The sequence below is a fragment of the Cyprinodon tularosa genome, unplaced genomic scaffold (assembly GCF_016077235.1).
Source record: "Cyprinodon tularosa strain WSP-4 unplaced genomic scaffold, ASM1607723v1 ctg33, whole genome shotgun sequence".
Classification (NCBI taxonomy): domain Eukaryota; kingdom Metazoa; phylum Chordata; class Actinopteri; order Cyprinodontiformes; family Cyprinodontidae; genus Cyprinodon; species Cyprinodon tularosa.
In genome coordinates, this window is record NW_024039041.1 from 3475153 (window position 1) to 3499785 (window position 24633).

The window sequence follows — 24633 nt, forward strand, 5'->3', positions numbered from 1 at the left end:
CACCTACATATGTTTTGAGTTTTCATAGGGAGAACCTGAGCTGTTGGCTACATTTATGTAGTTTGCTTGTTGTAGTTCTTTTCGGAAAGGCTGTAGTCCCAATTGGACAAGGATCACTCGTGTCCGTGGCATAATGATATTCGGGACAGTCGGGATTCAGCACAGCAGTCTGGTGTTCTAGAGAAAGGTCAAGGGATAGGAGGTAGGAGCACTGGAATTGTTTTTATCTAAATGAATAATTTTTTTTCTTTAAATAAGTGCATTTGGTCTTGAATTGAGGAGGTATGTGGGATACTTTTCCAATGGAACAAGACGATTTACATTAAAAATAAGAAAAAAATGATTGTACTTTCTTATTTTAAGCGCATAATATCTAATTTATCTTATTTGAAGAGTAGAAATATCCATTCCATTGACAGATCATATTATTTACCTGCTCAAATTAGGGCTGAATTTAAGAAATGTTGACTTATATCTAGATCGTGTTTGCAGTGAGCCTAAGATGAAGTCCCGTGAGACGTAGCTCAGATGTTTTCAGATCGTAGCAGCTCCTTGATAGCACTTAGTAAATAGCTTCTTGTCTGCACTAAATTCCTCAGATTCATGTTTACCAAAAAGTGACCCCTGACTGCAAAATGCAGATCAGGGCGTGGCTCAACGTTCAGGCACGCCTCCACCACCAAACTCCTCAATAGGTGCTGAAACTGCTCCCACATGCAGGGGTGTTTTCATCCCCATGCTTTGTACAGAGATGACAATATTGTTCAAAGCTGGGAGTCCATGATTGGACTTCTCAAGCCCAAGTCAATTGAGCCACCAAACACTGACCATTGTGACCATCAACCTTATTCCTCATGGCCTGCATCAGATTGTTAATTTATAAATTCCTTCTATGGAGGTTAGCTAAATTAGGATAGCCTAGCCAAAGAAATTTAGGCAATTAGCAGGCTGAATAATATTGAAGAAACTCTATTTTTTACATGGATAGCGCCTGGCTAATGGCTGCACGCAGCCTCAAAGGACTTCAGAGCATCTCCTCCTCTTCCCTACCTCACCTCATTCCCCCATTTCTGTTTTTCTCTCCATTTCTATGCCGAGACATACCCACAAAATGCAGAAACAGAAATCTTGACAACCATTTAACTCCTCAATTCAATCCTAAATAGTTGTAAGCAGTGTAATCTTTTGCACTTTTAGAGCAACACATTTCATGATTTTTTTTATATGTTTAGAAAAAAATTGCAGAATTGCCATTACATATGGATATGGATTTTCAATCTCAAATGACCAAAGTAATTTGTGCATATGTTTCTAGGAGTATGAAATGCCTCTAGTAATAAACTGTCTTGCAAATACAACATTTCCACAAATACTTACTAAATTACCATTATTTGTGTTATAAAAGAAATGAAGTTGCTTTACTTATTTCATTTGGGGCAGGAGAAATTCATAAATGTTTTTCAAAGTAAATACATGAAGCCACCTAAAAAAATTTAAATAAGCTGTAATAAAGTAGAATGACATTAAGCAGGAAAGGAACAGTGAAAAGAAGTGGAAAAAAGACAGAAGCCCAGAAAATGTCTGAAACATATCAGTATTTATAAAGCAATGCTGTCCTTAATCAGTGCAGGTAATCTTTTTAAGGCCTTATTTTGTTGCGTTAAAAAGTCTTCACATTTCCAAGGAATCAAACAAGGAGGATATTATGGAAGACAAAGAGATTTTTCCAAACTTATTGCAACAAAACAAATCAATACATTTTTCAGGCTTTTCCTAAGCTTCTGAAAATATGTCTCTTTTTTAGCCATATGTCAGAAGTTGAAAGAAAAATAATCTAACCGTAACCCGGTCACAGAATAGTTCTAAATGATAAGTCCAAAATTAATCTGAGTAGTTGTCCAAGAGTGAAAGAAAACTGGCAGAAAGCACACTCAGTGATCAAGGCTCCGCTGCTGAAGAAAACCAATCAAATGCTTGTAGAAAAAGGTGTGCTAAAATTCAATATGTATCTGTATCTAAATAAAGGAAAAAAATATAAATGGCTATGCACATGTATCCACCCCATCCAGGGTGGAATCGATGTTTTTTCAGCAGAAGGTACAGATAAAGTTCATATAAGTGGAGGACAGATTGAGAGGTTTATTCCTGACAAGAATTTGAAGATTAACGGAGGGTGGAATTTAAGCCAACACAATAACTCTCTTAACTGTGTTATGTTACCAAAAGTCAACATAATAACTTTGTATCATGTTCTAATTCAAATCATACAGCTGCACATTTATTGAAATGCCATCATCAGAAAATCCAATTGGAGAATCTTTGCTCCAATTTAAGATTAATTAAAGTAATCAGTGATGATGTATCCAGGTGGAGGTCTCAGAGCTGAGACCAGCAGAACGACTTCAGCTGAGTTCTTCTCACACACATTACATTGATGTTATAGAGTGCTATACTGTATGCTTCTGCAAATTCTTTTCCAACTTTTACTGGGGCCAAAGGCACTGAAACGGGCTTAAAGTAAAGCTGCTGCAGTCAAAGTTAGTCAGCAATGATCTCTTCTCTGGAGCTAAAGCTAGGGCTCCAAGTTTTATTGAAAACACTTAAGACACTTAAATCTCAGATTTTCTGAAGGGGATGAAACATATTTAACTTTAATTTCTGTTAAATTAAGTGATTTACTCATCTAACTGCTCTTTTGCAAATAGAAAATATGAAACTTGAGGGAAATAACATTATAAAATCTGCGCTTTTTTATGTTTTACAACTATTTTCAGCTGTGCATCGACTAGGAATTATTATGATTGTATTTAATGTAATGAATCAAAGGTTGGGATAGTTTTCCTTACACGCATACACTGAAATCTAATGTTATACTGATAACTTTTGTGAAATAATTAAAAGTATTTAAAAAGGAATGCACATCATATGATTCAAGAAAATAAAGTCTTTATTTTTTATTTCACAATAAAAAAAAATCTAAATGTTCGGATCTGATTCTGGGTCAGTCACCGCTTTATTATTCGGAGAAAACTTGAAAGAACTCAGACCACTCCCTTCAGCAAAAAATATACCTTTTTGGTTTAGATACCTCGTTAACCTCTGGATTATTCCCCAAAGGGTTCAGGAAAGGACTGATATTAACTGTACTGTTTAAGTCTTTGTGTCTCTGTTAACTGTATCATCCTCTATGTTGACTAATATGCTGTAGTTTTGCATCAAGGGTTTAACTTTAGGGAAATGTTTAGCACTGCACAAATACAAATCTACAATATCTACTACATAAATTAAACTATTTCGATGCAGTCGTCATTTTTATACAACTGTGTGTTGAAATAAATGAAGTGATTTAATGAATGCATATTTACAGATCAAAGTAAAAGGCAAATATTGAGTAAGTGCAAAAAAAAAAATACAAACTGCTTCTCTGTTGTCGTTTTTCCTAACACACATAAAATTTCTTACAGAAATATGTTCAAAGGTTTAAATGATTGTCTTTTTGCAACACAAACAAATCTGAAGTGAGCACACTTACTTTTTCCAAAGAAAAGTTGTTAATATTTGAGAAAATAAACAAGCACAGACGACAATTTTGCTCTTTAAACACTAGAATAAACGTCTCTGTTGAAAACACTGTTTGCTCCAGGATTATTAAACAATTAGAAAACTTGACTTGAAAGGAATGATCCATTGATAAAAGATGAGGACACAACGCAGTGAAATTAACATTTTGTTGATGCAGCTGATGGGAGAAATTGAACAGCTGACGTCTGTGCAATTCAGATTGAGATTACAGTATCTACCTAAATGCATGAGTTCAACCAGAAAAGGAAGGCTGAAGCAAAACAAACATGGCTGTCCCGGTATATTCGGGACAGCCGGAATACTCTCTATTTGCTATTGAAAAAAATAAGCAAAGGGATGTGATTTTTGCATTTGTGGATGAGGAAGATGTTTGTGTGATTTGGTAAAACTTTAATTTATCAGTTTATCAATCAGAGCTACTGCTGCTGTGATTGGCTAAGAGCTCGACAGGGGAGGCAGGTGCCAGCTGGTGATTTACCCAATCAGCTAGAAGAATTGGACTGAATGTGCCTCCCTTTGTGGAACACTTTCCAGATGGATACTTTGTAAAATTGAAATTGAACCATATGAATCAATCTGTCTTATACCAGGTTAGCTTTTCCCTGGAGACGTCACCACATAAATATTAATCTCATGAACTCTATTGAAGTCAGAGACTTTACCATCAATACTTTCTTCTTTAGAGGAACTTTGTTATGCACCTAGTTTTTGCTCTTCTGTAACTTATCTATAACTTATGTTTGTTGCGTTCCCATTTCCTTTTTTCTAGCGCTTCTTTTTTTATATTGGCATAGAAATTAAGATCACTGTTGTGAGGCACAAACCTCAACTCAAGAAAATTAAGTTCCAAATATTGTCTTATTTTCCCTTTATGCAGCTCCAAAAGGTCTAGCTGCTTTAACATCGTTAATTTACATCAAGTAAAACTCAGGAATGGTGAATGACCATCTGTTTCATGGAGTACATTGTTGTATGCAAAGACAGTAAAATATGAAAAACTTGCATTATTTACACGGGTGTTCAAGATGAGACTTGTGAACAAAATACTGTATTTCAGGTTAAACTGTTTGCAGCTCTTGTGCAAAGTCACTTCTATTCTTATTGTGGTCAATCAGAATTTCAGGTACAGCGAAAAGGTCTTACAGGTAAAGTTTTTGGAGCTAACATCTTCAGTTGATCTCATGATTGGGCCGAGGAGGGGGGCGTGAGGGTGGAGGAGCTCTACAAGGAGGCTGCCCCTGGGGTGGAGGTGGCAGGGAGCCTGTTGGGGATGGAGGTGGAGAGATCGGTCTGGCGTTGGTCTGGGGCAGGTCTCTGTTCGGAGGAGGCGTGTACATGGAGGAGCTGCTGGAGGTCGGGGGTGGAGTCGACGGCAGAGGTGGCCGTGTGGAAGAAGGCGAGGGTGGCAGGTAGAGGTCCTGGCAGCCGTCGGATGCACGCCGCTGGTACCTGTTGGGTAATGTGTAGATAGGCGTGGAGGGATGGTTGTAGATTGGGTAGCGGGGAGGAGGGTAAGATGGACTCCGGGTAAAGTTGATGCACCGACCCTGTAACAAAGGCACACAAAGTAAATTGGAAACGTGTAACTCAACTAATAGTGGAAACGCAGTCAGATTTATAGGAGCAACAAACGTGGCGCAAATTGCTTAATTGACTGCTGCAAGGCTGCTGGTAGATTTGCAAGGGAGATGCTTCATCTTAGTGAGTGACATGAAGGAAAACCAACTCCTGCAAACTCTGTGAACTTTAGAAGCCAGACTATTTGGTCGCCTAATGACTTTTGCAGGCGTGTTCCTCCAGACAATAATCCACTCTCTAACTTAATTTGTCTTCTCACTCTGGCACTTGACAACTCCTATGAGGTTCTCCATTTGATTCAAGGATGTTGATGCCATGAGGTCACCCAATTCTCACCACAAGCTCTTAAGCTATTTATGTGTTTTCCTTTTTTGCTATAGAATATAAATTTACTCCAATTTTTCTTTTTTTGTTACTCTATAAACCACTTTTTACGAAATAATAATAAAAGAAAAATGTTGGTCACCTTGTCTCCAGGATAAGGTCGCATCACAGAAACTCTGTCGTAGCCTCTTCTCATCAACACAACCAGAGCATCCAGTTTCCCCTAAAAAAAGATGCCACATTCACAGCTTCATAAATTCTCTTGTTTCATGTCCCTCTTCAAAGAAACACATATTCCTATAATCCAGGAAAATATATTTATTATCATTCTGCCTTGTCTGAAAGCCATCATCAGCTTAAGTTTAACGCAGTTTTTCTCTATAATGGTGCAAGAAAGGATATTTATCTTCTACAGTATGATTTATAAAGCAATAAAATGTCTATTAATCTCAAAGCATGAAGCTGTGTTGTTTTATACATAACTTAAAATTTATTTGAAAGACGTGCTTTGTTCCCACTAATTTACTGAAGTCCCTGAAAATACTAATAATAACAATTTGGCAAAATAAACATTAAAAAGTTTAACACAACTACAGTGACTCCTAAAAGAAAACTGTCATACTTTGATATAGTACGCACCTGTAAACAGCCTGATTCATTTTTTTCTTCTTTTCCTTCATTCTATTGTTTATTCATTTATTTGATCTGTTTATCAGGTTATATGTTCAATTTATGTATTATCATTAACATTTTCTACAATCATTCTATAATTACATTAAAATAATATTTTAATGTAATTATAAAATACATTACATTCCTATTTATTTGTTGTTGGTTTAAGTGGTTTTAGAAGATAATCCTGTATTTTTGAGCTTCAGTGTTTCACCACTGCTTGCATATGCCTGTATCATCCTTTTGTTACAGATATGATTGTGTAAAAGTGAGAAACACTTTTAATATTTGTATTTCTATTTACCTAACACTTTCTCTTGTGATTTTCTATTGTTAGTTGCATGCTTTTTACTTAGGTTTTAACCTTGAAAAGCATTTAACATTATGAAAAGTGCTCTTTAATTGAAATCTGAATGACTTTAATCAGACAAATAATATTCACACATTATTAACCAGATTGATTTGTTTAACTTTCTCTTATCACTTAGTCTAAACCTTGAGTTAAGTTTTAGGGAGAGCTAAAAGTCTTTTTTACATGTGCAAGCAATATTGAAGAATGGTGATATTTTTGCCAAAACATTAAGTAAATACTGATGTTTTTTTTTCATCGACTGGAAGATTTGTGTATCTCTAAGGGGTGAAGAGCTTATCAGGGAATTTAACTGTTTCTGTCTTACTTTGAACTACAGTATGACTATAGTCATCCTTCGTATGTAATTCTTAAAAAATCATACTGAAAAATAGCAAATGTATTATAAATAGTCCGCATTTATAGATTGCAACCATATTCCTATTTTTGCAATGTTCCTCTAAAAATGAAGAAATAGTTGGACAAAATAATAAGTCAAATAGGAAAATAAAAGCAGCCATAAAATAACCAAACCAAAATCATTGAAAGATCTTCCTAAGGGCCCTTAAACCTAAAATTTAATTGATCAAAACCACATTAAAGGGATTCCTGTCTGTCTTGAAGTAAAAATATATAGACTTTAGGTGTGGCTTTAAAATATTTCCCTGTAGTATATTTATACCCAATCTGATAAAATACAGAAATTATTTCAGCATGTCATTACTGCTTTGAAAGACCGACACGTTCATCTCTCTGAAAAGAAAGAGAAAAGCATCCCGTTGGTTGTTTTAGCTCTTTAGTTTCCAGATGTGTGGAAGGCTTTATGTGATAAACAGAGACAGATAAGCAAAGCATGCAATTAGTTAAAAATAACACCCACCGCTCTGAGTCCTTTCCCAGGGGTAAGCTCTGTGTCTGTTTTTTATTACAACCATCCATCCAGCTGACTAATATTTGAGGAAGCAGAATTTTATAAGCTACTTCCTGGTAACACATCATCCAAAACACTGAACCAAAATATTTTCTCACTTCTGCTCCTCAGTAACAATTGGCCTTTATATAAAATCTTACAGACCTCCTCAAATAGGCGTCACATATTCAGTTTTAAGTTTTGAATCAATTGCTTATGAAACTTTGTTGAGCAAAAGTATCTTTTCAGATGGCTAAAAGGAAAACAACGCTCTGCTTAAAAGCTAGGAAGATTAATTCACAATCAAAATGGATTTTTTTATTTAGAGTAAATTCATTTGGCAAAGGAAGAAAGCTAACAAAGATAAATTAGTTGAATGAGTCATTATGTTGTGTTAGAAAAAGTGAAAGAGCACCTTAATGGGAGAGTACCACTTGTGGGTGGAGATGGTTTTGTTTCTGTGGTAGTAAATCCGTGGTGGAGGCGGATCATATTCCTGAGCGGGCATCACAACGCGAGCATTTTTGGCTTTTTCCAGTTTGGCTCCTTCTTCCGTTGAGCCTTTATCTCCCCAACGAACCTAAACAGAGGAAGACATTTTCAGCCCTGGGCTGCAATTACACTGAGTTTGAAATGATGAGAAGCAGCAGAAATTAGCTAAATTTAAATGCAACATTATAGATAAACTTGATAAAGATTAAGGAAAGTGAAACGGAGCTCCCAGAGCCTCAGGAGGAGATTAAGGTCCATGGCCAGGGGCACAGCTAGAATGGGGGCCAGGGGGGCCATGGCAACCTCTGGTCAAACAGTGGCCAGCCCTATAGCCGCCCCAGCCAGGTGATTTATTTTAACCATTGGAGCATGCTTCAGGACCTTTAGAACAGGCAGTTCAACTCTAAAACAGAGGGTGGCAACAGCGACCCTCTCAGGTGGAATGTTAATTGATTTTTCAGTTGTGAGTACATTAAGAATGAGCTGTGAACAAAATTACAGTGACAATTTAAATATTTTCAGTAATTCTTTTTATTTTTGTTATTCTGTGTTTGCTGTTAAGATTTATATCATGTTTGAATTACTTCTTAGTTTAACTCTTCACAGGTGTATATCTTAATTATCTCTTTTAGCATTCCTGGTGTTATTTTAATCTTTGCTGTAGTTTTTTCATGTTTATGGCTTTCTGTTATCTTTAGATGATGTTTTCCCATTGGATATTAGTTATCACAGTTTCTCCAGTCCCTTCCCTATCCTTTGATTTCAGCGGCAAAAGAAGTTCAGCTATAGATTCCAACAGGTCCAGCCTTCTCCGGCGTCCACTGCCCCTCACTCAGGGTAAGCTACGTCGCTTAGCAACTCTGCCAGTTGATTCACAAAGCAACCAAAGAAGGGATGCCAAACTTATCACTACTGTTTTGTGTGCTAATGACATTTTCGAGGAGTTTCAGCAGCAGTACCATCATCACAGATATCAGAGCTGTAGTCCTCACACTACAGAAATATTAGATTCTGTGCTTAAATATCAGTCAAACCCATTTGCACAGGGACAGATAAAAACTTTTAATAAAGCAAACATTACCTGCCACACATCTGACTCAATAACAATTTACTATTACTATTTTCATTCATTTCAGATTGAACTATTCACATATTTGGATTACATTAAACTGCACTTACAGTACTCACCACTGTTTGGCGACATTTCCCCTTTTCCTCTGAGCATCTCCACCTATAAGTGGTACTCTCCCCTTAAGGAGCTCTTGGCTTGTTTGGACTCCTTCCAACCAGAGTCTTCCAATTCAAACAGGCCATGGTGCCGAAATGTGATGTAATCGGCCTTTGGAGGAAGCAGCCGTTGTATCCGAAAAGTCTTAGGCGGTGCCAAACGTCCACCCTAACCCCTAAATCACCCAATCACTATACAGAGCTGGGACTATATAGTGGACTTTATAGTGAACTCAGTTAACTGACCCTTCGGATGGATGATCACTACTTTTCGCTTCCCATTAGTCACGTAACTCCACCTCCCCGCTCAGTGTATGTGCCATCTTTGTTATTTGCATAGCGACAATGGGCAGTTGTGACAACAAATACCATGATGCTTTGCAAGGAGAGCTTTCGCAAAACATTCCAGGATATATCTGCTCGTCTAGTGACCACAGATGATCACTACTTATGAAGGTGCCTTGGGGGAGATTTGGAGTCCACTACTTTTTCATCCACTAGACATTTGGACACTCATTTAAGGTCGTGTTATGACCATATAGTGGCCTATATAGTTATAAGGGCGGAAGTTCGGACACAGCCTTAGTTCCATTTCCTTTTTGTGTCATTTCAGTTCTTCCTAGGTTAAATTTAAGTCCTTTTGTATTGCCTCATTGCTTACCGTTGCCCCCTAGTGCGACTCTCTTTTTCCTTCAGTTCCCTTCCAGCCTTTTCTGGCCACACCTGCTCCCAGTCAAGTAATTATCTCCACACCTTGTTCAGTATTCTCATCCACTCTATATACATACTGTTACCCTGCAGTTTCTCTTTACTGGATTATCTATAATAATGCCATCATTAATACATCAACAAGAAACCATCTCTGGCTCTGCGTTATGGGTCCTTCTAAAAACCCTGACAGCATAGGGTGGCTGGGCACTCCCTTAGAAACAGAGTGAGGAGCTCAGTCATCCAGAAGAAGTCTGGGGTGGATTCAATTCTCCTCCATTTTGAGTCAGCTCAGGTGGCTCAGACATATTTTCAGATGCCTTCTGGAAGCCTCCCTCTAGAGGTGTTCCAAGCACGTCCCACTGATGTGTATCTGCTCCAGCACACCTGCATCAAATGATTGCACTTCCTCCTCAGCAGCCACCACAAGCTGCAGGGGCATGCTAGTCACCCATTTAAACAATACCTGAAACATGCAGGACAATGGTTCCTGAGGTCTGAGTTTGAAGACTGCTGCTCTAATTCAACTGATGCACTTGCATTAAACAACTGTTGTCTTTTATCATGTTGCATTGTTTTATATAAACCTTTGAGTCCTGCAAGGTTTAATTAAACCTAGGCTGCTAAAATTCCTAAGTCAGGGGAAAGGCAGGCAGCCTGTTTTTCCTGAATTTCTGTACAAATCTTTCAAATTTGTTACTTTCCCATCTTCTCAAAAATGTTAGTCTGGGGCTGCAGTAAATCAGTTGATAAAAAAGCAACTTAACACAAATATGTTATCTTGCCGGGAAATCCTGCAAGTCTGTGTAGTTTTGTCTTTACCATAATGCAAAGCAAACCATAAAAAAAGGCTGAGATATAAGCAGTGAGTCAGAATTTAACACGCTAAACCAGCACAGTCAACAAAGTCTTGGAAGATCATTAGGGCAAATTCACTCCCTTTCGTCTAACACACAAAAGCCGCGAATGCCTTGACTTGGCAGAAAGAGCACATAAATGAAGCCATGCATACTTTCCATTTCAGTGTTTGGAGTTGAGTGACTCCTCAGACTGCACTGCCAGTCTGCAGAGCTTTGCTTTCCTCAGTGAAGAGCGTCTTTTTCTTTAAGTACATGGTCCCGAAGGAGGCCGACATAATCCTGTTTCAACATGATTTATCAGACCCATTAAAGGCAGGCTGAGTTTCTTTAGTCAGTGTTTTTTCCAGAGCTAATTCTCCAACATTCCGAATAGAAATGTATCTTCTCCTGTGCAACAACAACAAATAAATCACAGTATCTCAGCTGAGTTCCTTTATCAACCAAGCATTTCAGTCATGTTGCTTATCCAGATGGCCCCAGCTTCCCTCTGTCTGGCTGCCTGAGCTGGTCACAGCAACAAAGTGACTCTGATTCATGCAGCGTGGACTTGCATGCTCAACTCTATTAAGGCAGCAGCTCCTGCCCCGCTTTATTGTTCTCCTGTTTGATCTCATTCCACCTTTCATCATTTGCTTTTTGCATGCTGAGGGCCGCAGTAAAGACTGCCACGTGTTTCATCTGTGAACCTGAAACCAGTTTGGATTTATTTTCACTATTGTAAGCATATGCACAGCGTTAACCACCACAAAAGCAAGGTTTAAGTCTTTTCACAGGGTTTTTTTTTTTAACTTCTTATTTTCTTTGAGTCTTTTTGGGTTTTTTCCACTTTATATGTCCTCCTTTCCCCACTTTCAGGATAATTAAGTCTTGTGAGGAGTAATTCTGTTCAGCTGCCTGGCTCTAGTTGTTAGATTTGTATCTGGTGCTTTCCTAGAAGAAAAACGTGTGCTGGCAGATAATAAACAGATAGGGGGATATCCAGTTTACTAATCGAAAAACAGGAAAACAGGAAAATAGGTTAAATGAATATACAGTGCTTATAAATAAAAAATATATGCCATGTAAGTTCATTTGATTTTGTAAAAAGTCTTCTTTAAGGAACCTTTTGCTATCCGATTATTAATTGGTTAATCGGAAAAACAGATTAATCGATTTGCGTTAAATCGTTAGTTGCAGCCCTATAGTTTACCGTTATGAGCCTGGTTATTTATGTACATTATTATAGTTGGTATAAGTTGGTTTGTGTTAGCGACATATTTGTTTCAAACAGTTTTTATTCCTGTATTTTTTCTTTTAACTGTATGTTTTCTTTTTTATGTGTATCACCTCATCAAAACAAACACAAAAAATCCTCATATGTGTAAAAACCTCTCCTAGCAAGGAAGCTTTTCAGATAAAAAAAAAGTGGATTTCACACTTCAAGTTTTCCAAACGTTATTATCAGACAATCTTAATCTAAGTAGGTGATTTTTTAAATTAAAGAAATAGAGGATGATTTTTTTTTACAGAAATGTTAGTCAGAAACACTCAGGGCCCTCTTAAATAATTGCACATACGGATGCAAATCTGCATGTTTGAGTTTGTGCAAGCATGAGTGAGCACCGTTGACCTTGTGCACAGCTCTGTGTATGGTCTGTCTGAATCACTCAAAGACACAAGACATAACTGAATACTTAAATTGCACTAAATCAGATTCGCCATACAAAAGTCTTAATCAAACAAACTCACTGAGGCATAGACTTATGACTGCTTATGCACCGAAAGAGCAAATCAGCAAAGAACTGAGAATTGATTTCTCTGTGTTAATTTTAAGTTTGTTTGTTGTTGTTTTTTTTGCACTTTGAATTACCTCCATCCTCTTGATTCCTCCGACTCCACGGCCACCGTAGTACGATGCATCCACAGTGGGCCACCTCTTCTTTGGGAAACCATCTTCATCATCCTAAACATTAGTTGAAGCAAACGTTTTGCTTGAAATTAACAAACATGGAATTTAAATGTGTAAATAAAATTTACAAAAATAACCTACAGAGATGTCTTCTATTACTGGTGGAGGTGCCTCATGAATAACCTGCAAGTATTTTTTTAAATAATATAAGTATGTTACTGTTGTCTCCTAGTTTTAACAGGTAGAACATAATTTATGTTGTACTCAAGAGCAAAAGCACATTCAGAGGTAGCATATAGGTTAATGTCAATATCTTTTCATACCACAGTGCAGCAGAGAGGCCAGAACCACCACAGCAGAGCCATGGTTAACAAGAGCAGAAGGATGAGCAATGCAATCCCCACAAAGGTCCCATCAGACTGCAAGAAAGATTAGATTATTTTTACAATGCAATGCTTTTTAATAATTAACAGCTTTATTGAAATTGATAGAGCTTTCCAATCATTGATGAAGGTTATGGAACAGACAATTCTAAACAAGAATAAATTAATAAGAAACAGAGACAATAGGGCCAAATCCTCTTTCTGTCAAAACACAATGAGCTGAACGTGTGTTTTTCCTTTCATACTCACACAAGTGATGGCAGTAATGGTGACAGAGCTGGATATAAAGCTGAGGCCATTGTTCATGCTAACATGGAGAGTGGCTGATCTGAAAAATGACAATAAATGAAATCGTTCTGAGCATCTCTATTCTTAAATCCAAAACAAATCAACAGATTTCTTGGAATATCCAATGATCTGCATCTACTGTTTTTGTTCCTGATACCAATCCGGTTAACAGTGTGTTATCCTGATGTAATACCTACATTATAAATAAAAAATTAACTAATTTAAACTCTCAGTTATTCAATCTATTGCCCCTGACAATATCAACTGCACTTTAATTTTAAAATCTTGCTCTAATCCTGACCTGTGTGTGTTTAGCTTGCAAAATGATATTATATATTGTTTACATTCATATACACTCACCGGCCACTTTATTAGGTACACCTGTCCAACTGCTCCTCAACACTTAATTTGTAAGCAGCCAATCACATGGTGGCAACTCAGTGCATTTAGGCATGTAGACATGGTCAAGACAATCTCCTGCAGTTCAAACCGAGCATCAGTATGGGGAAGAAAGGTGATTTGAGTGACTTTGAACGTGGCATGATTGTTGGTGCCAGAAGGGCTGGTCTGAGTATTTCAGAAACTGCTGATCTACTGGGATTTTCACGCACAACCATCTTTAGGGTTTACAGAGAATGGTTCGAAAAAGAAAAAAACATCCAGTGAGCGGCAGTTCTGTGGGCGGAAATGCCTTGTTGATGCCAGAGGTCAGAGGAGAATGGCCAGACTGGTTCGAGCTGATAGAAGGGCAACAGAGACTCAAATAACAACCGTTACAACCAAGGTGGGCAGAAGAGCATCTCTGAACGCACAGTACGTCGAACTTTGAGGCAGATGGGCTACAGCAGCAGAAGACCACACCGGGTGCCACTCCTTTCAGCTAAGAACAGGAAACTGAAAACTCAGAATTTGGCGTCTACAACATGAAAGCATGGATCCATCCTGCCTTGTATCAACGCTTCAGACTTGTGGTGGTGGTGTCATGGTGTGGGGAATATTTTCTTGGCACTCTTTGGGCCCCTTGGTACCAATTGAGCATTGTTGCAACGCCACAGCCTACCTGAGTATTGTTGCTGACCATGTCCATCCCTTTATGACCACAATGTACCCAACTTCTGATGGCTACTTTCAGCAGGATAATGCACCATGTCATAAAGCTGGAATCATCTCAGACTGGTTTCTTGAACATGACAATGAGTTCACTGTACTCAAATGGCCTCCACAGTCACCAGATCTCAATCCAATAGAGCATCTTTGGGATGTGGTGGAACGGGAGATTCGCATCATGGATGTGCAGCCGACAAATCTGCGGCAACTGTGTGATGCCATCATGTCAATATGGACCAAACTCCCTGAGGAATGCTTCCAGCACCTTGTTGAATCTATGCCACGAAGAATTGAGGCAGTTCTGAAGGCAAAAGGGGGTCCAACCCGTTACTAGCATGGGGTACCTAATAAAGTGGCCGGTGAGTGTATAATTTTAGATTATTTTGTTTGTTTAGCTAATATGTATTTTTCACAGTAAAGACGAATGTATTGGCTGCTGCAAATCTCTATGTCTGACCTGCATTGTGCTTTTGATAGTTATACAGAGAGATGCCGACTCTTTTTTGAAAAAATATTTCAACTTTTGATGCAAATGACCCATTTTATGAAGCAGTAGAACCATTTTATTCTGTTAGTTTTAAATGAAAACATTTAACCAGTACAGCACTATTATGTAAGAGCACAAATGATCAATGATTTATAAAAAAAACAAAGAAAACATCCCAGTGCTAACTTCCAGATTCCAAACACTGTCAAGAGGCAATATTGTAAAAAACAAATAATATGGCCTTAGATGGTGAACATCATTGTAAATTTCCTAACCTAGTCTACCTATTACAAAGAAAAAAAACTGCCTAATTTAACTAATGCACAATATTTCACTGTAAAGAATTATCAGGAGAGACAGCAGAGTCCAGGATAGTTTTTGTGAGGGAGTCCAGGGGGGTAACAATTACAATACTAATGCAGATCAAAAGCATTAAATTGCACTGTGTTCTTTTTCTGCAGCTAGTTTCCTTTGAATAAACTGTTCGACTGGAGGTTTGACTCAATAATATCCTTAAAAAAACTCAGCTTCCTCAAAGGGACTAAAGCCATTTTCAGGACATCCTTCTTATTTAGCAAATTAACAAACGATAACGCCAGAACATCTCCAAGTCTGTCCTTTAATGTGACTGTAAGGTTTCCACAAATATAGAAAACCTGAGGTGTCATGAAAACATATAAACTTTTATGGATAGAATTTCTTGTCTTCAATTTCAAAGTTAAATCTTTAATCCTAAAAATAAAATCCAATATTTAAATCAATTAAATTTATTTATGTAGTACCAATTTACATAAAATGTTTTTCAAAGGCACTTTATAACATTTTTTTTAACCAATTTATATACATTAAAATGTAGTTTAGTCAGTCTAATAATATCGACACATTCAACTTTAAACACATTTCATTTTAATACCAGAAATAAAATACATTGTTGTTTATTGGTATAAGAAATTTTATCTAAAAAAGCTCATAAGAGACATTGACTTTACAGCAACCCCCCCCTCTTTAGTTAGCAGGTAAAGACTGGTCTTTGATTTCATGTGATCATTAATTCTGAAGCAATCTCTAATGAGCAGTTAGGAAAAAAAACATGAACATAATTGTCTTGTTTTTACAAGTTACTAGACATTGGTCTTTCAACTCATTATTTCATTAAGTGCTTTTCATAAAATATTCTTGTGAACAGAGTAACCACTTACGTTCCAAATTCTTCCAAAACTGGAGCTGGGCACAAAAGATAAGTATCTCTAACCACCAAAGGTCTTTTCACTGTAGAAACAGAAGAAAATAAAAATGCTTTTATCTAAGCTTATAAACCCGAAGAGAAAAAAAGCACATGATGAATCTGTGATGTAGAGGAAAAATTTACTTCATATTTCTCTTGAGGTGAAAAATTAGAAGCTTCAAGCCTTTAAAAAATTTTTTTAATGTTATTAAATTCCGGGACTTCCTGTTCTGATGGAAACTGAAGCAAATGAGGGAGGGTTTGTGGTTTATTTACCCTGGCTGTGTGAGTGTCTACTGTGTGCAAAGAGCTCTGTTTGCTGATGAGCTCCACATTCCCCTGCAGACATCTGAGAAGTCCTGAGTGTTTTACCATCCAGTTCACAGCAAAGAAAGACAGGGACTGATGGTGACTACAGAGGGAGCAGGCTCATGTCACAGCAGCCCACCAAAGTTTTCTAGCTCCCACCCATCCATATGCTGACAGTCGAAAAAATGTCCAACACTGTTACGTCAAGGGCACCTTAGTGCTTGTTATGTAATGAGGACTTAGTATTGTTTTCACTTGTGGGTAAAAAGGATTTAGTTCTTCTTTCCATTATGATACCTCATCCTGAGGAGTTACAATAACAGGACAATATTTGCATGTAGAAATGTGTGAAAAGCCCATCTTTGTTTTAACAAATAATATCACAATATTGTTTAAATTTAAAAAAACAACAATAAATAGGACTAATAATTGCAAAAAGTGGTAAAGAGGGCTACATATTTGTAATAAAATTAGTTTGTTAAATTTTTGAAAGAAATTCTGCTGTTTCTCACAAGTGGACAGGTGCTCTGGTCAGAGGGACCAGAAAATAAAAATTTTGGCTTAAATGGGAAAAAAAAAAAGTATTCTTTGCTAAAACGTGACAGAATTTTCCCCCTGCACACTTTTCCCAGGTCGAGAGATGGTGGTGGAAGCATTATTCTGCGGGGACACTTTTTTGGGGGGTATCTTTTCCAATCAAATCCAATCCAATTTTATTTGTTAAACACTTAAAAACAACCACAGCTGAACAAAGTGCTGTACAGAAAAAAATTAATGCAACAAATCAATAAACAGTACAGATAAAAAACAAAGAAGCTAAAACATGGGTAAAAATAATATTCACACAATCAAATCAATAAAACTGGGTAAAAGATAAAAGGAATAAAAGATAAAAAATTTTATAAAGCCCGCAGTCTTCCTAGGTGTTAAAAGCCAAAGAGAAAAGGTGGGATTTTGACAAGAGGTTTAAAAACAGTCAGAGAAGTCTGATGTACAGAGGCAGGTCGTTCCAGAGCTTTGGAGCTGCAGCAGAGAAAAAGCGTCCCCCCCTCTGAGCTTCCACTTAAATGTAGGGGCAGCTGAACAGCAAGTAGGTCTATAAGGATGTAGAAGCTCAGAGAGGTATAGTTGGTAAAGCCTATTTAGGGATTTAAAACTAAATAAAATAATTTTAGAATGAATTCTAAAATGTTTGGGCAGGCAGTAAAGTGAGGCTAAAATGTGGGAGATGTGCTCATACTTGCATGAGCAAGTTAAAAGGCATTCTGCAGCATTTTGAAATCAAAAGATACTCTGTATCTTTTGGTATAGAGTAGTTAATCAGAGTTTATGGAAAGGTGGATAGAGGTAGGGTAGGGTAGGGTAATCCAGACAAAACACAATTTAGATGCTTTAACAAACATTATACTGCAGCTGGATTCAACTTCCAGCTGGATTTCCACCCTAAACATTGAAACAGGGATATAATGGACTGGTTTGGGTGGGTGTTAGTCTAGATTACATTTTAGATGTGCTTTCACCTCAGCACACCTATTTAAAATGGTTGCATCCCCCCCTCGGTAGGCTATGGAATGCTGCAGAAGTTAAATTCTGCAGAGCAGTGGATCCAGAGGACCAGGAATTAGAATCACTGGCTTAGATGAAAGCCCCTCAATGTCCTAAAATGGTCTATTTAAAGCCCAGGCTTAAAAACAACTAGGGACTTCAGGATCTTGTATGGTCTCATAGAAAATCCAAATACAATGCATCAATGTTTGTATCTGGAAAAGTCAAAAGAGTATGAATTCGGCTCTGTAACTAGAACTGTCCTCACAAAAAACACCATTATAGACTATTTTATAAAGAAAATATTCAACAAGAACAGATTAAAAGCACTTAAAAATATCTGAATCAGAAGAAATGAAATACCAAAAAGTCACACTTTTCAAAAGCCCTATATAGTTACTGCAGGAAAATTTCTGTCTTTTTTTCTGTCATTGTTTTTACTTCTATATTCATTAGGTTGCATATACAATAATATTAATATTTCTAAATATTTCTGGGTCATAATCCTAAATAAGTGCAGCACTTACTGAGAGTGAGTGTGTCATTGATCCGGAAGCTGCAAAGCACTTTCTGCACGTCTCTGGCATGAAGGAAACCATTTCCTCTAACAGACACCTGGAAGCTTTCTGAAGAAACATTGCATATTAGAGATATCTTTCTTACAGGAAAGAAAAAAAACTATAACTTTCCGCTGTAAACATATTTGAGTTATGCATCTGTGATTTTAGCCAATGGATAACTTGTATTTTCTCACCTCCTTCACAGATACTGGAGGGCTCTACAGCCAGGATCTCAATGCAGGATCTTTTCAAGATCTATGGGAGAAATTCATCACATAACAAGGAATGAATTATGCATTTATCTATAGATGTGGGCTTATTTGTGTGTCTCATACCGAGTCAATGACTCCTTGCAGAGCTTGAAATCCGTCATTTACAGGGAAGACATGGTCCTTGCTATCAGCTATGGTGGAAAGCTGTCAGATAAAGAAGCTAAAAATTAAACTCACAGTTTGTTTCAACAATTAGTAGGTACATTGATTTACTGACCAGTTGATGTCACCTGTGTTTCGTTGAAATCTTTCACCCCCACACAGTACACAGTGGCACCAAGTTGCCGTGCCCTGTCAGCCTAATGGATAAAAAAGACATTAAAGACTTATTTGGCAAAATGAAAGGGAAAAAATCCTTCAGATCTCTCTGACCTCTCTCTGCGCCACATCGAACTGATTCTCTCTCAACTCTCCATCTGTCAAGGCGATAATGACACTCGCTGTCCGGTAGCCTGAAGCAGTAAAAATTAAAAGGATCAGCTGTGAAATTGAACAAAAGTGTTGCTTTAAGCAGAGGAAACGATACAAAGGGCAGCTGTTTCTCAGTGAGGCTTGAATGAGGAAAAATATAAATTTTAAAGAATGCTCACCATATCCAGCGCCATGGTATATTTGCTCACTGGCCTGAAAGGAAAATGTATTAATTTAGATGTTTTAGTGTGTTAGCTGATTTTTTTTCATTGATTCTTAGCAACCAATTTACTCTATGAAGGCCTCTGTCCAAAAAGGTGTCTCCACCCGGCTGCACCAAACTCAGCTCTTCTAGCCCACCTCGAATCTTATCTCTGATCAGAAAACAATACAAAACAACTCAACAAACAATGGAAACATACATCAGAAACCAGAAAGTTCATGCAGAGTGTCATTGTAAGGTTCACCTGTCCTCTGTTAGCGGCATCAGGATCCGTCCATCAGTGGAAAATACTATAAAAGACATCCGTAGCTGAGGACTACAGGAATGAGGAATATTTTTAATTTGCGACCCATTATAATAGTTTACTTTTACAATTTTTTTCGTTTACACAAACCTGATGAACTTGTGGGCGAGATGATCCACAAAATAATAGATCTCATTCCAGTAGTGCTGCACACTGCCAGACCTGAGCCATACATGGAGCAAAACGCAGTTAAAAATGAAACAAGCTGCTGGAGCAATTCTTATGCTATTTATGTTATGTTTTGTATTTGATAGGCTCATTTATTTAATGTATATATTGCAAATATCATAACAGGTTGACTGAGGCATAAAAATTTACAATATACTAATTGGATATGATGCAGTTTGATGGCTGTTTGATTCTGATGGCAGTTTTCATTAAATATTGTCCACTTTGAATATTTGCAAAAATGAAGGAAGATGAATAAAATAAAATAAAAATAAAAAACATAACATGCAGTGCGGTGTAAAACTGTTAGATCTCAAGTAGTTTTCTATTGAATAACTTTAGGGTTTAAAATTAGGAACATAAAAAAAATAGATCTAAGAAGTTACAGCCTAAAGCAACATACTATAAGATGAACAGAATTTCATGTTTATTTATTTGTTTTTTTAAGATATGGAGAGCAATCCTATTCAGATGCCTCACCGAGAACCTAACAGATGGATTCATCTTTGGCTAAGCATTGGCTAAGAGACTGATCAGCAGCATTTTAATGAGGTATGGAGGATTAAGGTTATAAATGATCTTGAAAATTAAAGGAAAGTTTGATTTGGAGTCAAAGCTGCAGCATGAGAGGAATAATGTGATTGATTGATGAGATGATTATGGCAGCTGAGCTCTGGACTGATTGAGGTATATGTCGTGTTTTTGCAGAAAACTAAAAAGAAGGGAAAATATAGTTAGCAGTGTATCCACTGTGTGTAAGAATGGTATCAAAGAATATTAACATTGATAGGAATTCAGATTCAGATGGGTGCTATTTTTGTGAATGGAATGATACTAGGCAGTTAAGGATGATACCATCATCCATAGGTTGAAAGAATGGACAAACATGGGAGCTATTATTCAGGAGACAGAAACTGTCCAACTTAGCTAAAAATAATATGAATCAAAATAGAGAATATCTGTTTTCATTGAAAGCTACAATTTTCAGGGAGTGCAATTGGGTTTGCAAAAAGGGGAAGTATAAAATGTGTCATGTTTATAGCAGGTTAAATTAAGAAAGTGTTAATCCGAACTAGGTGGAAATGATAAATAGAAGATGGACTAGGACAGAATATGTGAGTTTAGTGTGTGTTGCCATGAGGAGATCATTGCAGAATTTTGCAAAAGGCTTTTCTGTAGAATGGAGGAACTAGAGAGCAGATGACCAGGGAGCAGAAGGGGAGTGTTGACCAAGTAGGTTAGAGCACTGCTCTGAGAAGGTTGCAAGTACCCCGTTCAAATCCCACTGCTTCCACTTTGGGTTCCTGAGCAAGATCCTTAACCCCCGGGTGCTGCATAATGGCATCCCACTTCAACGCAGAGGTAAATTTCTCCAATGTGTGATCAATAAAGTTCAATTATTATTATTTGAAATTTTCAAACTGATGACTACTTAAAAGAATAATATGGAGACATGATGTGAATTTTTTTTAAGAATGTTGGTGAGTAATAAAAGTACTATTCAGAGGAATGCATGCATGTGCAATGGTTAAGTATAGGAATACTTCATAGTTTGTTAATGAACTGGTTCTACGGCAAACCAATCATGTGGCTCACTTTGAATAATTTTCTAATGTGCAAGTTTCATTTTATGCTAACAGATTTTTGGGGATTCAACTGGTTGCTAAATTATTATTTTTATAAGTCGTACTTTTTGGTATTTTTACATAGATTTAATTGCAAAAATGAAAGCAAACCTCTGCATGATAACCAGTTTGTCACATATGGTCAAATTGTGTTTACAAAAAGAAAAAAAAGAAAGCTTGCTCCCCCTCTGGTTTAAACCGGAGCTGCAAGGTGGTCATAATTAACCGATCTCTCCCAAAACAAAAAACATTTACTCTTTTCTTATTCTTCCAAAAAAACAGCAAGATCCTTGTATGGACTTCTCAGGAGCTCAACAAAGTTTCTGTTTTGTTTGCAAACTGAGAAGAAATGTTGCTATAATCTGTTAAACTGTATTTTTTTCCATCATAACAAATTGCAAAATTAAACTGAATTATCTTAAGATTTCAGTTCTTGTTGGTGGAGCAGGTGCAGAAAAGAAAACAAATTAGTAAAATAAATGTAGGACTTTAGATTGACGTCAGCAATGAAGTGGAAATTTGGAGCTCAAGCAGACTCTAACACCGTGCAGCCTCTTGTCCTTATGTTTTCAGTTATCCAGGGATGTGAGCCTGAGTGGAGGGACGTCGCCAAAAAACCAGGGATCTTTGGAACATCTGGCTCTAATGGTGCAAGGGTTCTGCTGCCCAGCACACAGAGCTCTGCTGCTGCTCCAGTCAGCAAAGTACGACTAGAGCCCCTGCATTACATTTCATTTTCTAAAACAGAATATGCTTTCTTTGTTAAATCCAGAGATGTTTAACCTACAACATGGAACATATAAGTACCTGGATAATCTCAATCTGTGTGTAAAAACCTGTGTAAACCTCTCATGTTTTTTTGTTTTGAAGGAAAACAGAAACTGCAGCAGGATTTTATTTAAATTTGGCAGCATCTGTAAGAATTACGTTTCCAGTTTAGTTTGTCAATGAAATATTAAAAGGTCTTTTAGGCAAGTAATCAACTTCATTCATCTTTGTTGTACTTTTCATTCCATTAGAATATTGAATATATCATTTCATCATTTTGATCAAGCTCCAATTTTACTTGACAAAGAACAAAGGTAAATAAATAGAAGCAACAGGCTAATTAGTTGCAGAGATTCATTAACTGTCTTTGACAAATCCAATATTTTTTTATAATGCACATACAAGATTTTCTTGTATTACTGCTAGTGATAAAGATAATAGTTAAATATACTCAAAACAATATCAGGGGGTAAAAACATCTGTTACAAATAAATGCCAGTAATATCGGAAAATAAAATGCTGGTATGATGATATAATCAAACAACATTTTCCCAGAGTTCAGGTGTTACTTTTAAAACTTTTAAGTTGTTTCCTAGACCCTTTCCTTTTTAGAGACTACTTTTTGAAAGTCGCAGCATCCTGTTAGGTTATTCTCATGAAATGTACTGGTTTCTTGCAAGTAAATTTCACATAGGTTATCATCAAGAACTTTTAAGTTATGTTGCTGGGCTTTCTTGACTTCCTTAAATATACATTTTATGCAGTTTATCTGAATGATGGAAACTAGTTACTTTACTAGAATTGACTTACAAATTACCACTTCCTTTATATGAAACACGCAGAGAAGAACATTGTTGATTTCAGACTGTAATTGTACGAAAATACTTGATTGATCAATTGAAAAGAAAATAGTAAATTCTGATAGTTACACATAGGAACCCGGTAGTTCCCAGCATCTAAGTCATAGATATGTACATGGTTAATTGTCTGCATTCCCAAACCCCCCCTCCCAGCAATTTCCACAGAACCACCTGTTATGTCACCAAAATAAAGTCCAAACAAACACAGCTTGTATAAGGATTGTTTACACTGTTTACTTATTGAATGTATAAATATGCTTTTTATTTATGTCTTCTTGAGCTTAAACTATGTAAAAATCATTAACCACCTTGCCAACTAAAAATAGAGGCTGCAGCTTAGTATAGCATCTGCCGAAAATGTTGCTGCTGACATCAAAACAAATTGTAATGATTCATGCACCAAACTCTGAGGAACCTCTCCTGTGATTATGCAATTGCAGAAGCACTTACTTGTCTAGAACAAAGTAAAGATCAAATCCTCCGTAGCAGGATGACCCTTCTTCCCATCTATCATAAATCTGTGCCATGCCGCCGACCACCAGGACTGCCACCAGTATGCTCACTTCCACACAAATCAGGACTTGTCCAAACCAGAAATGGGACATCATTTCAAGTTTAAGGCAGGCTTAGGTTGAGATTAAGTAAATGCAAAGATTCTTCAGCTGAAATATTCCTCCTTTAAAGTGCTCTAATGTGCACAGCCATCCTGGGAAGACTGATCTCTAAAGCATCAAATTCTCCACTGAATTAGAATCCCATCTCTTTGGTAGCAGATGTATCCTGGCAGATGAGGATGGAAAACACTGGGACTAAGTATATGGCTCCCTCTTTCTTCCATTTTTCACCATGTTTGTAAAAAAACAAACAAAAAAACACTAACCACATTTAATTATAGAGTACTTACTATTTATTCAGCCTTATCATGAATAAATGTCTTTTTTAATAAAGGGTTCCCTTGTTTTTTCACTTCTTTAGAAGGTGATTTTTAACCTTATCCATCAGCACCACATAGTGGTAAAAACATGCATTTGGACCGTAGGCTAACAGTAACAGCAATGGGAATCAATTTCAATTACATAGTGGATTAAAAGGAGGAGTTCAAACTTATGTCTGTGTGGAACCTGAAAAAGAGGTGCATATCTGCATGTAAACTAGTTTGGTAGACAAAGAAGCCTTTTCTATCCAACAAATACAAAAGTGTATTGCTGAATTGTACAGGGATTTTTTTTTACCTGCAACTGTACTTTAACTGGAAGAGAAGACAATATGATTTAGTGTTTTGGCAGCAAACAATTCAGAAGGGTGTGATATGAAGTAAAGCATGAATAACTGGGAAAATATCTCATCCTACCCATTGAGTATGGTGGAGCTGTGATGCTGTATCCGGATGACTTCCAAAGGTCCTGGGAACCTTGTTAGACTGCAAGTCATCATGAAACAGCAACACATTTTAGAACAATAGTGTCTTGGATCTGGGAAAGAAAAACAAAAGGAACTTGATCGTCTTT

At 37.0% G+C, this 24633-nt stretch overlaps 1 pseudogene; it reads right to left on the reverse strand.

Moving 5' to 3' along the window:
• Window positions 1-3890: 3890 nt before the first annotated feature.
• Window positions 3891-23856, reverse strand: LOC119789032 (annotated as a pseudogene).
• Between the last annotated feature and the right edge of the window lie 777 nt (window positions 23857-24633).